Source organism: Rhipicephalus sanguineus, chromosome 11 (genome assembly GCF_013339695.2).
Source record: "Rhipicephalus sanguineus isolate Rsan-2018 chromosome 11, BIME_Rsan_1.4, whole genome shotgun sequence".
Taxonomy (NCBI): Eukaryota; Metazoa; Arthropoda; class Arachnida; order Ixodida; family Ixodidae; genus Rhipicephalus; species Rhipicephalus sanguineus.
Genome location: NC_051186.1, coordinates 99,968,566 through 99,984,694, shown reverse-complemented (window position 1 = coordinate 99,984,694; position 16,129 = coordinate 99,968,566). Strand labels below are relative to the sequence as shown.

Genomic DNA, 16,129 nt, shown 5'->3' with positions numbered 1-16,129 from the left:
TTCGGACAGCTTACCTTAGCAGCCCGAATTAGCGATTTCATTTCTTCTTATTTTGTTGTAGACATGCAGTGCGATTCCGGATGAACCTTGCATAAGCATACTTCCAAATTTTTTTGACAACAACGTGATATTTATTTTGCTGACAGCACTCTCAACCCCCCCCCCCCTTTCCCATCAGGCATATAGGAACGTATGCATCTGCAACCGGCAAACACAAGGATGAACAAAAGGGCCAAAACAAGCACTTCACAGGAAAATGAAGGAGGTAAACAAAAGAAGGAAGGACATGCCTGCTTCATAAAGTCAGCCATGAAGACACCAGTAAAACGTAAACACGCACCTCCAAACACAATAGAGTGCTTAGGATTGACGCACTAATGCTTACTAGCAGTTGCCGCACGCACGGGTTTCCGGCCGGGAACACCTTAAGTGGTAAATATTTATTGTTAGGAAAAGAAAAATAGCGCTATTTTTTGCATGTTATAAGCGATCGCCATAGGGAAAAGCGTCGTAGGAAAAAGTGGTAGAACAGAAAAATACAGGAAATAGAAGATCGGGAGAGAGAGAGGTGAAATGCAGGAAGGTTAACCAGAAGAAAATTATCCAGTTTGCTACCCTGCTCTGGCGGAGGGGTAAGGGGGGACAGAAAGGTAAGGGAATGAAAAATAGAGAAAGAGTTAAAAATACAGAGGAAACACACACGCACACTTACGATTTGAAACAGCGTGTGGGGCGTGCGTCCCAGCTTCTACGACGCCGCATTGACTGATCAACGAAGGCCACAGCCATTTTCTCCTATGGTCACAGCGCTGAGGTGCTCCTATGGCAACGCCGTTTCTCACTTGCTATTTCCTCGAGCAGTCCGGCCTCGAGGACTCGAGACGGTTTTCTGTAGCCAAGAATCTTGGGCCATGGCAACGTGCGTTGCGCGCGTTGCTAGTGCGCATAAAGGGGCATATTGAAGAGAGAAACGATTTTTCTCGCATTAGTAAAGTACTTTTTCAGAGTACCAAGATCGCCATACTTGCCGCGAGAAGACGCTCGGTGAGCGTGAAAATGCGCGAAAGCAAAATGCGGGTGGCGACGGCATCTTGAAATTCCCGCGCCAATCGCTCCGACGTCATAGTTTGACGGCGTCTACTAGTAGTTCCTAATCGGTAATGAAGTAAGTAAGTTGTCCCCTGAGGGGGACCAAGGACTTAACGCACAAAATTTCAATAATGTTCAATCAGCCAATGATGCCAAAAAACAGAAAATTGACTTTGAAATCCGTGACGTCACGCGCGGAGATATCGGCATGAAATTGGGAAAAATGAAGCTTTTACATTGATTTTCTCCTGTATTAATATGCCTACGATCAGTGCTGGGCAGTATCGAAGATATATGTATCTTAGATACTCTTTGGGTATCTTTTATCTGTATCGCGATACGTCTCGCAAAACGAGTATCTGTATCGGTATTTCCGATACATTCAGCAATGTATCGTGTATCTTAAGATACAAGATACTACTATAAAAGCATCACTGTGCGAAACAATAAACGTCGACCGGAATTCCGGTTTTCAAGCTGATATTGCTGCCACTAAGCCACCTGAATAAAACTAACGACAGTTACATTCTGGTATATTTCCGCCAGGGCACTCCAGCGAGCACATGCGATGATGTTTAAGCGTCCCTATTGGTGGAGCAGAGTCACGTGATGGCGCTCGAGCCATCTCGACAAAAACAAGCGTGCGAACGTCTACACGCAGCCTACCTTTTTTCCTAAATGTTTTCTTTCTTTTTAGTTGTGTTGATGTCATGACACTTGTTCATAGCCACTGCACTCTGCTGCGTACTCCAATGCGTGCGTCGCCTTTCGCGCAAATTATGATGCCGCTATGCTGTCGCTGTCGAAGTTCGTCTTGCGTGCTGCTTCGTTGCAAAGTCGCAAGAATGCAAGAATGGGGCTGCTTTGCGTCTCGCGGCTTTCACACATCAGCTATTTGAAAGATCTCGTGGATGTAAGCTTGACTTGCATAAGTACGATGAGATTGACTCTAACAAACATCCCTCTATCGGTGCCGACGTTAGATGCAATAGAACGAGCACTTACGTAACAGGGAATATTTTGACGTACTGTGTATTTGTTCTTCCTGTTAAATTGCTAGAGAAGTTCTTTTAATGATAATTTGATTGTTAGCACAAGAGCTTTCTTTGCTGTCCTCCGTTTGCATCCCATACATTACCTCCTCTGCATAGTTTTAAAAGAGAAGCTGTTTAGCAAATCGTTCCTTCTCCGACGAACCAAAAGACTATCATCATCATAAACGGGTATGTGCCACAGAAACTGGGTCAATTCCCCTACTCACCACTGGTCCCCTAAAAATGAAGAAGGCAACAGTTAGCCCAACAAATGGCTGCGAAGCGACGGCAGCGAGCCGAAGACCCCGAGTACGTACAACGAGAGAATACTAGGTAACGGGAAAGGCAACGGCGGCTTCTAGAAGACCCCGAAGCGATGGAAGGCCTACGCCAACGACGATGGAAGGTGCCCGATGCCGTCCGGCTCGTCTACTCGAAAGACGAAGACTGGTAGGCCTACGTCAACGATGATGGAAGCTTGCGCCCGATGCCGTCTGCTAGTTTACTCGAAAGACGAAGACTGGTCCTAGCCATAAGCTGATCGGTCTCATGCGCCGTAACAGCAAAGTTCAAGCAATAGTTCAAGCCAAGTTAAAGCAAAAGTTCAGCAACGTTACAGCCAGGTTCAAGCCAAGTTCAACCTCGCTAAAGCCAAGTTCAAGTCAAGTTCAAGCCTCGCTACAGCCAAGTTCAACCTCTCTACTTCCAAGTTCTGCCTAGACAAAGCAATAAATATGCATGAGACCGATAAGCTTCGCTGTGTATCGAGCTTCGCGACGCTTAGTGCAAGCTTTGAGCCATCTTTTTCTCCCGTCTGTTTATTGTTATATGTCTTTTGTAAAAAACGTTCTCTGGTGTAGTCTTATTTTTTAACTGTCTGCGAACGTAGTTTTATTTCATATTTCCTGGGCTTTCTTTAAAAGCGGGAAAAAATTCACCACGCAGCATGTACGCTGTCAAAAAAAAAATGGATCGGTCGTTTTTAAATGCGCTCTACGATGCGTCGAAGCGCAGTTGGCCCTAAAATGGATATTAAAAATGTCGCATAATTGACCTTATTTAATTAACCAGTTAAACTTATGACAAAACATGCCATAACGAGCACCACATGACGGTACACCAAATTCATTCAGCGGCAGTTAACCACTTGTTTTTTTCTTCACATTTGGTTCAACTTACGTGAAACACCCTGTATTACTTATTCGCTTTGATTGTTTAGTATGGAACCACCTTGCTATTTGACTTAAATATATTGATTTTCCTTTGTTTAGGTCGCTTTAAGTATTCTTATTGTTACAGATCTGCAAATAAACAGAGCGAGAAGTGGCAATAGTGTGAATAGCAGTGATAACCTGCGGCGCTTTGTGCCTCTAGAACACGTCTGAGACGTTTCCTGGCGGCTCAGGTTCTCTCGAAGAAGAAATGGTAAAAGATTGCACGTTAGTGAATATGTTCCCAGCGAACGCTTTACGGCAGCAGATAAGTGAAATATGAAAAATCACTGCAGTTTTATGTCCTCAATCAATTGTGCGATTATATAGTTCATCGTCTTCACACGATGCGTCACAAACAATATCGCTACCGGCGTTGTTGCTGCTCTACACCTGTTGGTGGATGCGGCATTACAAAAGCAAAAATACGCTTGCGGACGAGGTAAGACTGCACAGCGGTGTTTGCGCCATCGTGCGGAGGCATCTTAATAAGGCACTTGCAAGTAGATGGCAACCTGCTAGGTGGTCGCCAAGTAGAGCCGCGACAACCATAAGTGACAGAAGTGTGAAGAAAAAACCACTAATAGCGCAGCGGTTAAAGAGGTGTCATGTTAAGCAGCCAAACAAATCCCAACTAGTTGTTTACGAATGAAACTAATATACCTTGAGCAAGAAAGTTAGTATCTTGTGATACAAACAGGTATTTTATTAAAATTAAACAAAGTTGGTCGCAGTTAAGAAATTTTCAAGTAAACACATTTCTACATAGGCCTTTGCTGCTTAATTATATAGATCTATAATAGCAAATTTGCAAATGTATCGAAGCATCTTAAGATACAATTGGGAAGTATCGTATCGGATACAATTATCCTGGAAGTATCTTGTATCTGTATCTCAAATACTTCTTGCCCGAGTATCTTGTATCGTATCGCGATACAATTTCAAAGTATCTTTGCCCAGCCCTGCCTACGATGATGAAATTAACATTAGCGTCGTCACCGTCAGCTTCGGGCAATCCAAGGGGCCCACGATGCCGCAGGCAGGTACTCCCTGCCTGTTCCAACGTGGGAGCGGCCCGCAGGGGCGTCGGGGTAAAACCCGGCTCTCCTCCCTCGGTGTACAATAAAGTTATCTATCTATCTATCCAGGATATACGACTTATCAATCTAACCCGTTTCATTGTTTCAGTACAATGTCCCTTTAAGGTCGACAGGTCTACATCCAGGTCTTCAAGATCGTCCCCCATTTCCTTGGAGATATTGTCCTCGACAACCGGCTGTAGAGACCACCTTTCACGTCTTGAGCTATGGACGCTGCTTTGTTTCTTAAATAAAGAGCTCTAGTCCCCCGATCTCCTCCTGCCCATTACCCACCTTGTCCGTCGCCATCACTACTGCCTTACAGACGCTGAGCCGTGCTCCCAATTAGGGCTGCAGAAACAGCGTGTTTTCCTCAAATCAACCTCGCCTCTTCCTCCGTCTCTTTGCGACGACCGCCTGCACACTTGATATGCTCGAAACTTTAGCTCGATTACTACTCTATCTCATTTTCCTTCTATCTCTCTAGTCACCCCTTTATGCCTTCCCCCAATGCAGGGTAGCCAACTGCACGTGCGTCTTGTTAACCTCCGTGTATTTCCTTGGTTCCCTGTCTCTCCCCGGCCTCGCCAGACTGCAGCTATACGTGACCTAACCTACGTAACTGTGGCGGTGAGCCGGGCCGCGTCACATTGTCGAGGAAGTCTATTACCAAAGCGAACTATATGATGTGAAGACAAACACTTCAATGCTGGATAGCGCTGGTTCAACACAGGACAGAGAAAGAACGATTATGCACCTGGCCGCTTCAATTTCTCTCCTTGTTGAATCCGCGCTATACAGTGTTTAAAAGGTTTTGAACCAACTAACCCAGTAACGAAGTTTGTCATGAAGTTGTAGAGGTTTTCTTTTCTGCGCGTGTGTAGATTCTGCCCCTCTGGTCCCCCTGTCCTTGACTTTCCTCCTCCCATAACCAACGCAGACCGCTGTCAGGTGCAAGCTGCTCACGGAAGGCATTTATAATGGTGCCAACAGTAAAATGTCCGTTCCATTCTCTCCTTTCAATTTCAACGCGGGAGTGTTGTATGGCGGGTTCCACCAGAATTAACTGACGTTTCCGTCACGGAAATGGCTTCAGTAAATGACAACACTTGGGCTTTTGGTTTCATGTGTTTAGAAATAACGGAGGTGATTTAAGGCTACTACATATTCTACTAAAGGAGAGCGATTAGTTCTCCGTCTAAAAAAATACAGGCCGGCACAAGATACGTTATAAAAAATTCACCGACGGTTACCATACTGCCTAATGCGAATTCTGAGCGCAGCTGTTTAGGTGTTTCGATTTTGCGATATGTTGAGGCGTGACTCCCTCTATAGCCGGGAGACCGCGGAAGGCAGCGCGTGGCCGCGCTCCACAACAGCCGCCGCAGACAGGCCTCCGTTCATGTAGCGCTTTATCTCCATACATGGTATCGGTGGACGCCCTCGCCGCATACCTTAAAGATGACGTCATCGACGACCGCACGACGGCGCGCAACTACTATAGCGTCGCGAGTGGCCGCCGCGCAACCTGTCGTCGTCTCGCCACTGTCATTCCCTCCTCCTGGCTATCGCAGTCTTTCATCCTCCGCTGCACTCCGCGTTCACTCTGCCGGTTACGACGACACCGACGCCACTCAACGCAGGAAGGGGAGCCTAAGAACTGCGCTCTAAAACTTGTTTATTATGGGTGAACTTGTGTCCGGAGAACTAGATGCAAAGCCTAAGCGTCCGCTAGAGCGTTCCAAACGCACAAAGTGTCCCTTCGACCAGCGTACGTCTTCTCCTTCTTCTCCCAAGCCTCGCAGGTCAAACCACTTTCTCGTCACCTGAGACGGGCACCTGAGAGCTGCGCTCTAATATATTGCGACTATTTATAGAGTGCGAAGTAATCTCCTGCGGGAGAACGGCGAGCAGTTCTGACAGCGCGCGCAATGCAAGCTTAGATATGGCTCGTGTTTAGAAAAATTTATTGTATCACAGACGGTTAACATCAATAACAATTTTACATGACGTTTTCTTGCTAGAAATACGTTCCCGAGAAAGATAAAACATAATTCAGTAACACGGACATAAATAAACACATGAAATGACGCGGAGGCAACACGTACAATTGATGTTTAGCACATTTACACACACATACAAATAATGTCACAAAAAAGCTAGGTACATATATGCACATTACACGCTAAAACAGAAACCACAAATAAAACGTCAATATGTACATCTTGCGTATTTACGTGGCGCTTCTGCCGATACCAACCGAGACAACAGCTTACCAAAACCCGGCAGGCCGAAAAACAAGCTTCACGCGTCTGTCACAGACCAACACAAAGGGGCAAGACCAGTGCCGAAGGAATTCCTCCTCACCGAGGAAGAAGAGCTCCTCCGACAGAACAGATAGAAGCACCGTGTACAGTCGCTCTAGGATTGGGAAGAGAGCGCGACGGCCTGCTGCAACCATTTCGCAGAGGTTGCGCCGAAGACAGAAAGCGCCGGCAATAATGAGGAGGCACGAGAAGCGACCTCGAGACAACGCCCAGAACAAACGAAGCGATTTACTCCGAGGCCGCGAAATCCGACGTGCACGGCCCTCCAGAAAATACGCGCAATAGACACATTGCCTCAAAACATGCTGATTTGTTTCCTGAAGGGTGCAGTTCGGGCATGTCGCTGGCTGTGCCATTCTCCACCGCTCAAGGCGGTCGAGAGTGGGGAGCACACCCCATCCCAGACGCCACATGAACTCCCGGAGGTGACCAGGAAGAAAATACGCCGTTAGCGCGCTCTACGTCACACGACTAGAACGTGCCCGGCGAGCCGGAGGAACTAACGGGAGCAACAAAGAAGTTGTTGTGTTAACAATAGGATTACTCAGCACATCTACTCCAGGACCACAAATCAGGGCGTTCGCACAAGCCAGTCGTTCTCAAAAAACGCAAGAGTGCTTTCACTGCCTTGTGGGCCGTCGAGAGATGTGGACGGTGCTGCAGTAGCACCTGCACGGAAATTGGCCGATCATCCAGTCGCCGCAGTGCGTTGGACAGTGCTTGTCTCTCCGAGGCAAAATGAGGAGTGTAGCACGCTGTAGTGAATGCACTGCATCTCTTCTCTCTCTCTCTTTCTTTTTCTCTTTCCTCCTCTCCATTTCTCGTCTTTCTGTTCCCCCTCTCCGATCCCGGTGTAGGGTAGCCAACTGGAAGTGTTTCTGGTTAACCTCCCTGCCTTCTCCTTTTTGGGCTTCCTTCCTTCCTTCCTTCCTTCCTTCCTTCCTTCCTTCCTTCCTTCCTTCCTTCCCTCCTTCCTTCCTCTACTCCAGGACAGGTCGACTCGACATGCCGAAAAAATGCAACAGCTGTTGCATAAAATGCAGGAAGTGTTATTGACTGTGGACCTCTGTTAAGATGTACATTGTGCATCAAATACCGGAGGTGAGTGCCCAGAAAGTAATAGGCAAGAGTTCGCGCGGGGGTTTCTTCACCTTGTAAAAGGCGCGGCAGGTAGCGCAGTGCCAGTAGCCGGCAGCGTATGGACACCGAAGGGAAAGCAAAGCCTCCCTGGGAACGTTCTTGTCCTAGTACCGCACGAGGGACCAACTCAGTGCCACCTGACCAAACAAAGAACACAAAGCCGACTGCAGTGATCGCACGATACGTAATGGAGGCTGCACCACGTGACAGAGGTACCAAGAACGACCGCAAAATACAGTCTGCGCAAGGTATCTCCGCTCGAGAAGCGGAAAGTCGAAATCCTGTGCGTCCTGAATTTTTCGTCTGACTTCTTCGAGAGCGGTTAAACGAACGGAGTCACAAATGCCATAGTGGTTGTATGAAATACCTAAAATACTAAGGGATGTTGCCGGTTGAATAGGGGAAACTGAGCTAAGCCGAGAGTTCGGAGAACCAATGAACAAATACCGGGATTTGGAGAAGTTGAGTGCTGCACCTGAAATGTCACCGTACTCGAAGAACACGCGCAGGCTGTGTGAAAGACTATCTTCATCTGAAAGGTACAGGGTTATGTCGTCAGCAAAAGCTGTGACAAGTACGGCTTCACCAAGCGTTGCTTCTTGGTAGAACGAGTTAAAATGCACTTCTTCTCAAGACCCAACTGTGTACAGCCCTCAGGAATGCGATAGTCGCATTTTTTCATTTTGTTTGCTTCAATCGTTTAATTATTACTCGACTTTATTTTCATCCAGCTATATCAGGAGCGTTTACGTCGCTCCATATGACTTTTATCTGATGTTTCGTAATACACCGAGCAGAAGGGAAATAATCCCGTAATTGGCTTATAAAGTTCGGCAAGCACAGCGCTTAGAGTGTTTCAGGATACGAGGACTCTAGAAGACATTTCATACACGTTTTTTTTAGCGCAAGGAGGTTTATTTGAGCGATTCCAGGGTGCATTAAAGGATAAACAATAAAAAAATATGAACTATTCAATTACACCGCATCTTGCGCAAAGCTATACATTTGTATTTCTGTATTTCCAAAACTACAAGAACTTCTATAAAGGCACGTTTTACTTTCGTGCTAGAAACGATTGCTATACAAGGGGCATAAGCCATCTGTTCTTTCGTCATTTTTTCCCGCAAATACACTTACTTACTAAAGCAACAATGTAACCATGCTTTTAGCACTAAACTTGAACGTGTTGTAAGTACACTTCTTCATTTTTTGGTGCCAATCATGAATGGTCAGCCACTGGCAAAAGAAAGGAAGCGTTCTTCACCGCCAGCAAAAAAAAAATATTTTGAAAACAAACAAACAAACAAATTGTTTAAATTGAAGGAATTGTGTGCGTTGATACTTGCGCCCTCTGGTAAATTGTGAATGGTCCCGCAAAGCTCGAGATGCGGTTGCACGAGATACAGCTTTACAAGACAGTCCCACACGAAGAAAACTTTTATTGTAAAATTTTATATTTTTCAATGGTGACCTGTTTTGTTGTCAACCCACCGCGGTGGTCTAATGGTTGTGGTGCTTGACTGCTGACCCGAAGGTCGCGGGATCGAATCCCGGCCGGGGCTGCCGCATTTCGATGAAGGAGAAATGATGGAGGCTCGTGTGCATAGATTTAGGTGCACGATAAAGAACCCTCAGGCGGTCGAAATTTCCGGGGCCCTCCACTGCGGCGTCTCTCATAACCACATCATGGTTTTGGGACGTAAAACCGGAACAAGTATTAGTTTTGTTGCTTTCGGGTACCAAAGCACTTGCTGTAAATAGAATTTCGACTGTGTATATAACAGCATGTAATAACCAAATGAATTCGACACACAATTATGCCGAGGAAAGCATAGGGGGTATAACTATTGCCTTTAACTGTAGTGTGGTGATTGTGACATAAATAGAAATTAATTCAAGTGGACAAGAAAAATCACCCTTTGCGTCGGTGGGATCCGAACCCACGAGCTTCGAATTACGCGTTCGATGCTCCACCAACCGAGCTACGATGGAAGGCGCTTACCATTCTTTTGTTCTTTCACAGCGAGGGCCTCGTCACGGCAGACTTAATGCCTCAGGTTAACAAGCGTGGGTATTTTTTCTTAAATTGGTGAGCTGGCGCATCGTACAAAGATCACGTGCAACGTGACGCCTTCTGGCAAAGACGGTGTATACCACACTCGCCGCCTTGGCTACGAGCGGCGCTGGCATAGGCTAGCGCAGAGGGGGGGCAGGGGGGGGGGCGGCCGCCCCCCCTAATCATCTAAGAGGGGGGCCGAAATCTGCCCCGTGCATTGACCCTTCTAGTCACCTAAGAGGTTGGGGGGGGGGGCAAAATCTGCCCCATTCATGGACTTTTTAGGGTGGGGGCGCTGCGATGAACCTTCGCGCCCCCCCTAATGAGGAACCCTAATAATAATAATAATAATAATATCTGGGGTTTAACGTCCCAAAACCACCATATGATTATGAGAGACGCCGTAGTGGAGGGCTCCGGAAATTTCGACCTAATGAGGAACCCTGCGCACGCCTATGGGCGCTGGCTAACACTCCCAGGAATTACGCACACGGAGATACCCAACGAAGAGGACGGGAAAACGCCTCCCGACGTAGCTCAATTGGCAGAGGACCGGACACGTAATTCGAAGGTTTTGGGTTGGGATCCCACCGAAGGAAAGGGTGATTTCTGTAGACTTGAATTCGTTTCAGTTTACGTAATACTGATTACCACACTACGGTTATAGACAACAATTAATGTCCTCCATGCTTTCCTTGGCCTAATTGCCTGTTTTGTTCGTTTGGCTTTGGCTAACGAAGAAACGAGCCTCTCGAAAAAAATTTCCACTATGCGATAACGAAACTCAGTAATAGGTGGATAGCAAAATGACGTGTTCCGGTTCGATGCTCTTCGCTGTTTGAAGGTGTGTGCCGTTCAGTGTAATCGGGGAGAAAACACGTACTTTCTGCGACGCGGTTGTTACCAGTTATCTTGCCTCCTCCCGGATTACACTGAACCGCACACAACTTGAAGCAGCGAAGAGCTGAGCCTTGAAGGTTCCGTGAACCGGAAATGCTGTAGCAGACGACGTGCCGTTTTGCTATCCACCTACTGGAGTGACGTGGCAAAAAGTAAAAACTAAAAATAACAGAATGCGGCGAACAATCAACTAATTTTAATGAAGTTCCCATAGTGCACTGAATCATACAAAAAAAAACAGCAAGCATATGCGGTGATTTAAAGTTCCTATTTTGTGCTAGCAACAATGTTACGCAAGTACGCGAAATAAGAAGACAAAGAGAACGCCAGTGTAGAAGAGTCATGAACAAGCCCCTATGATTTGCTCGGTGTATGAAACGTGGCCACACACGATATGAGCGTTTCATTCGTGCCTATAGTACAGGATACTCGTCACTAGCACTTGGAGCCGTAGGAATGAGTGGCGCACGCGCTAGAATAACACGAACCCGATAACATAACCCTTCCAAAAGCGAAGCTGCTGAAACTCGAGGTAAAACGGATGGCTACAAGAAGCTATCATCATCGTGAACGGGGATGTGCTACGGAAATTGGGCAAATAATGACCGCCGGTCCATTAAAAATGACGAAGGCAAATAAAGACATAAATAAAGAAAAGAAAGAAAGGAAGAAAGACAGATAATCAAATAAAGAAACGTATATAGCATAAAAAGACAGAGAAAGAGCAAGATCGAAAGAAAGAAAAACAGAAAAAGAAAGAAACAAAGAAAGAAAGAAAGAAGGAGAGAGAGAGATAAAAAGAACTAACGAGACAGAGAAATCAAGATAGAAAGAAAGTAACCGGCATTAGCCAGAAGCCTCGAGGATCGACCAGGTACGCTATACCAAGCTTTGCACGACTTAGCGCAAACTTTCCGCAATTTTTTTTTTAAATATAGAAGATGCCGATGCTGCATGAGTGCGTGTAGTGAACTTTGATGCAGCCAGCGCCTCTGACGGTGGCGGGCAGTGTGTAAGTAATATTCTGCGGCGCTGACGCAGCTCAGAGACGCTGGCATGACCTTGGCTGAGGTTGAAGGTCATGCCAGCGTCTCTCAATCAATCAATCAAATTTTATTAGTCTTGTCAAAAATATAGTACATTGCAGGTAAATATGCAGGAGGAAGTCCCAAGGTTACACACCGCAGGCGGGACCTCCTTTGTTAATACAATGGAAAACTAAACTAAGAAAAGCGAAGAACTGCTTGTTATAAGTGTTACTAGTAAGAAGTACATTACTAAATAGTCAAACTACACACAAACCAACTTCACAAAATTAGATATGTACAGCCACTATACACTGACTAAACACTTTTTTCAATTTTTCTTTAAATACAGGAATGTGCATACTATCTTTCAAATCACGCGATAATGAATTCCATAATGAAATTGATGAAAAAACGATGCTCATTTTTCCATAGTTAGTGCGAACTTTAGGCAACAAAAGGTTATTAGCGACCGCGAATCTTGTTCTATAGGAGTTGCACAACAAGACAGCAGGAAATATGTCTATAATAAGGGTGCGGTGAAAAACCTTAAAAAATAATACACATACGTTATAAACATAGAGTTCGCAGACGGGTAGTATATGAAGCTGAGAAAAAATAGGATGTGATGGCGTTTGACGTGAAGCGAAAGTTATGAGTCGTATTGCTTGCTTTTGCAGTACCTTTAATGGCCAAATGTGCACTGAATATGAATTACCCCATGATGTGATGCAATAACTGAGATGGCTGTGTATGAATGCATAATATAATGCCTTCAGAGTTTCGATGCTAAAACACATTCGTGACTTGACCAATGCCCTTATTCCATATGAAATCTTTTTACAAACATAATTAATGTGTTCGTGAAATTTCAAATGTGTATCGACTATGACTCCTAAAAATGACGTATGACCACTCAAAGGAATGACTACCGAGTCTACAAAGAGGTGGGGAATGAATGGTAATTTTTTGTTCGGCGAGTGAAAAAGCATAAAACAAGTTTTGGAAGGATTAATCAATAATTTGTTATTGTTACACCACTCAACAAGTGAATTGAGGTCAGCTTCAAGTCTGGACACGAGAGTCGCAGAATCGGAGTGATGCGAAAAAAGATTCGTGTCATCAGCGTAAAGTAAACATGAAGAATAGTTCAGACAACGCGGTAAATCATTTATATATAGCAAAAATTTACGTGGGAGGGTAAGAGGATTCGACGACTATGACTGTCGGGTCATGACATGAATAATGTGAAAATCCTGTCGCGTACGTCGTCAAAACCTTTCCTCCAGACACGTGTGGCACATACCCGTTAACCACGCGCCGCGGTGTACGCGTATGGGCCACAAGTGACTGACGCTTTATATCTACCCAGGAACGGCGAGAACAGACATTGGGAATTTAAGTGACAGAGCGTTAACAAAAACCAATATTGGCAGCGTTGTGCCGTCGAATGGAAAGAATAAGAATTATGATCCCAGCAGGAATCGAACCCAAGCATTCTGTGTGGCAATCAGGTGTTCTACCAGAGAGCCACGCCAGGTCTATAAACTGGTTTGGAAAAAGAGCCTATGCAGGTGTAATGTCGGTTCAACGTCAATTCTGTTTGTGGTGCTGGCTGTCTAATTTTACAAGAAAGCAATAAGCACTACAGATGTACTCCTACGATACAGGCGTCACATCAGATTAACGTCCGGGGTTACAGTGTTGGCTCCACTTTTAGAGTAGTTTATTAAACATTACATTTGTATTCGAATGATTCAGTAAGCTATATTGAAGCATTGCTCGACCTGGTGGATTACATTAACAAGCGTTACGTGTGATATTCACATGATTGCACGATAAACTGCACTTAGTTTCGATAATACTGACGTATGTACTCTACGGCCGTGAGGGCTGACGTTACGTCGCGCCATAAGTTAAGGCTCTGATATACTCCAGCGTAACGTCGACGCGCGCGTGCGCGCGTCACAGCGACGTTGCGTCAAGAAAAAAACAGCCCTCTATAGTCCGGCGTCGGCTGACCGCCGACGCGGCCGACGGCTGCTGGCGCGTTCGGGCGTCGCTCGGCTCCGAATAGATCCTGCTGCATTTCGCGCCGGACGCGCCAGACTCGCATGTACAGGGACCTGCTTCGCGGGCTGTTTCGTCGATTCCCGACAGGTGGCGCGGCGCGTTCTTCGCTTAACTGCGCATGCGCTCTTCTAGCTGCCATTGCACCGGCGCGTTGGAGCCGGCTCGACTGTAGCGGAGACCGATTTTCGCCTGGCGTAGCTTCGCTGGCTCCGCGTGACGAAACGCAACGTCCTCGCGCGCGCTCGCGTCGGAAGTCGGAGTATAACAGAGCCTTTACCTTTTAAATGCCAGTGTTGTCGAAGTGCGTGGTAAGCACACGATGTGCACACAGCTACTGCACTTACATAAACACGTCGATCCACCTCGTAAGGCTTGGCTCAAAGCCATAAAATACAGCACAAAGTACTCGCTGACTGCTTCGCATGAAACCGATTCCCACAACTCGTGGGATCTGCCGAATTTTTTTGCGTTGTTCATGTCGTGACCAGTGAATCGTGTTCGTCATACACTGATTTCCTGCTATGCCAATTTTGGTATATTACAAGTTATGGAGACGACCAGGAGAGCGCCCAGACGTAGGCGTTTAGATAGATAGATAGATAGATAGATAGATAGATAGATAGATAGATAGATAGATAGATAGATAGATAGATAGATAGATAGATAGATAGATAGATAGATAGATAGATAGATAGATAGCAACGACCAAAGTGCCTGAGGTTCGCTAAGAAATGCTTCGCATTTAAAATAGCGTGCAAGCACCGAACCCGCTAAATATAATGAGGACAACTTACCCTCTGGTTGCTGCGATAGCTTCACCCTGCCAGTAGCCACCGTCGCAGGCGCCTGCACCGCAAGAATCTGAATTCTCTCGCGCCAAAATCAACGGCTCATCCTTATTAAGAAGAAAACCTTATATTCCTAATCAAACGTGAAAAGTGACCGTCGGTGTCGTCGTCGGCGGCGGTAACGAAAGTGATGCAAAAATTCACCATGTGATGACGTCACGATGACGTCACAGGTAGTCAAAGTTTGTGACGTCATCGCGACGTCACATCATGACGTTAGCACATGACATCGTCGCTCCGTCAAAGGTGGGACGATCACGAAGGCACTGCAAAAACCATGTAAAGCTTCCAATTCATCAAGTTATCCGGGAGGCAGTGCAAGACCACGTAAAGTGCGGCAAGCTTTCGTACGGGATCAATGCAATCTACTGCGAGGAAAAAGAAGATGGCTTTCGCCTTCCAGTCGCCTTAGGCGAGTGCATAAAGGACCGCGTGGTTTTTACATCGTGTGGCGCCCACCTCTGCTGCTCTGCTAATGCTGTGGTGCACGAAATCTATTTCAATGTTCTGCCCACGCCGTCAACATAGCGAACAACGTGGCTATTAGTGTTGCGGAATGGGTGCCTCCATTCCATTCCAATTCCATTCAGGGCAATTGGAACTTGCCGCAATCCCATTCCTTTCAATTCCTCGGAATGAAAAAACTTAGCCCATTCCCGCTCCGGCAATGGCCGGGCAGTTGAATTCCATTCCCGTAATTCCTCAACGTAGGAAAGGCATCTTGATAGTTTTATCGAGTTAAGAATGAACGCCCCATAAAGCTGATGTCATCAGATGCATTAAGAACTCCAAAAGTACGCAAAAGGCGTTAACAAGGTCGAGGGATAGTAGCTTGGTGGCATATCTCGTGCAGTACAACCACCTTACTAATTCCCAAAGGGGCAGTTCTCCCGCTATACCTATAGTATTTGCATGGTCAGCATGTTTGAACGAATGGTGAAGGTGTAATATTGTTTAAGCTTAAATGTGTAAATGCTTAAATGACGACATAGCGTATTTTTATGCTGATAAAAGTAGTGTTCAAGAAGACTAAGCAGTTTCACCACGCGTCTGGAACGTTCATGATTATGGAAAAAACTAAGATTTTGTTGGGAACAAAACCATCTAAATCTGCTGGTGTATAGTTGGAACATTGGACGGCTCGGGCGCCTTGTGCCTTTGCATCTTGTGCCTTTGCAACTTTGAGAAGCGCTTTTTCGAATACACGTCCGAATCGCTGACGGCGACAGAAGCAAAAGCAAAAAAGTGAAGGGTGGGGAGGCAGCAGGCGGCTGGGGTGTCACCTAGGGAAAAAAAAACACAAGGCGAAAGAGGGGTATGCCGCTGCCGTAGTGCCGCACGACGGAT

The 16,129-nt window shown here is 46.1% G+C and overlaps 1 protein-coding gene across 1 annotated transcript in view; it reads right to left on the bottom strand.

The window, feature by feature from the left end:
• The window catches only part of LOC119373402 (kelch domain-containing protein 3), a 536,457-nt gene that overhangs the window by 174,554 nt on the left and 345,774 nt on the right, over positions 1-16,129 (bottom strand). The window lies entirely within an intron of this gene.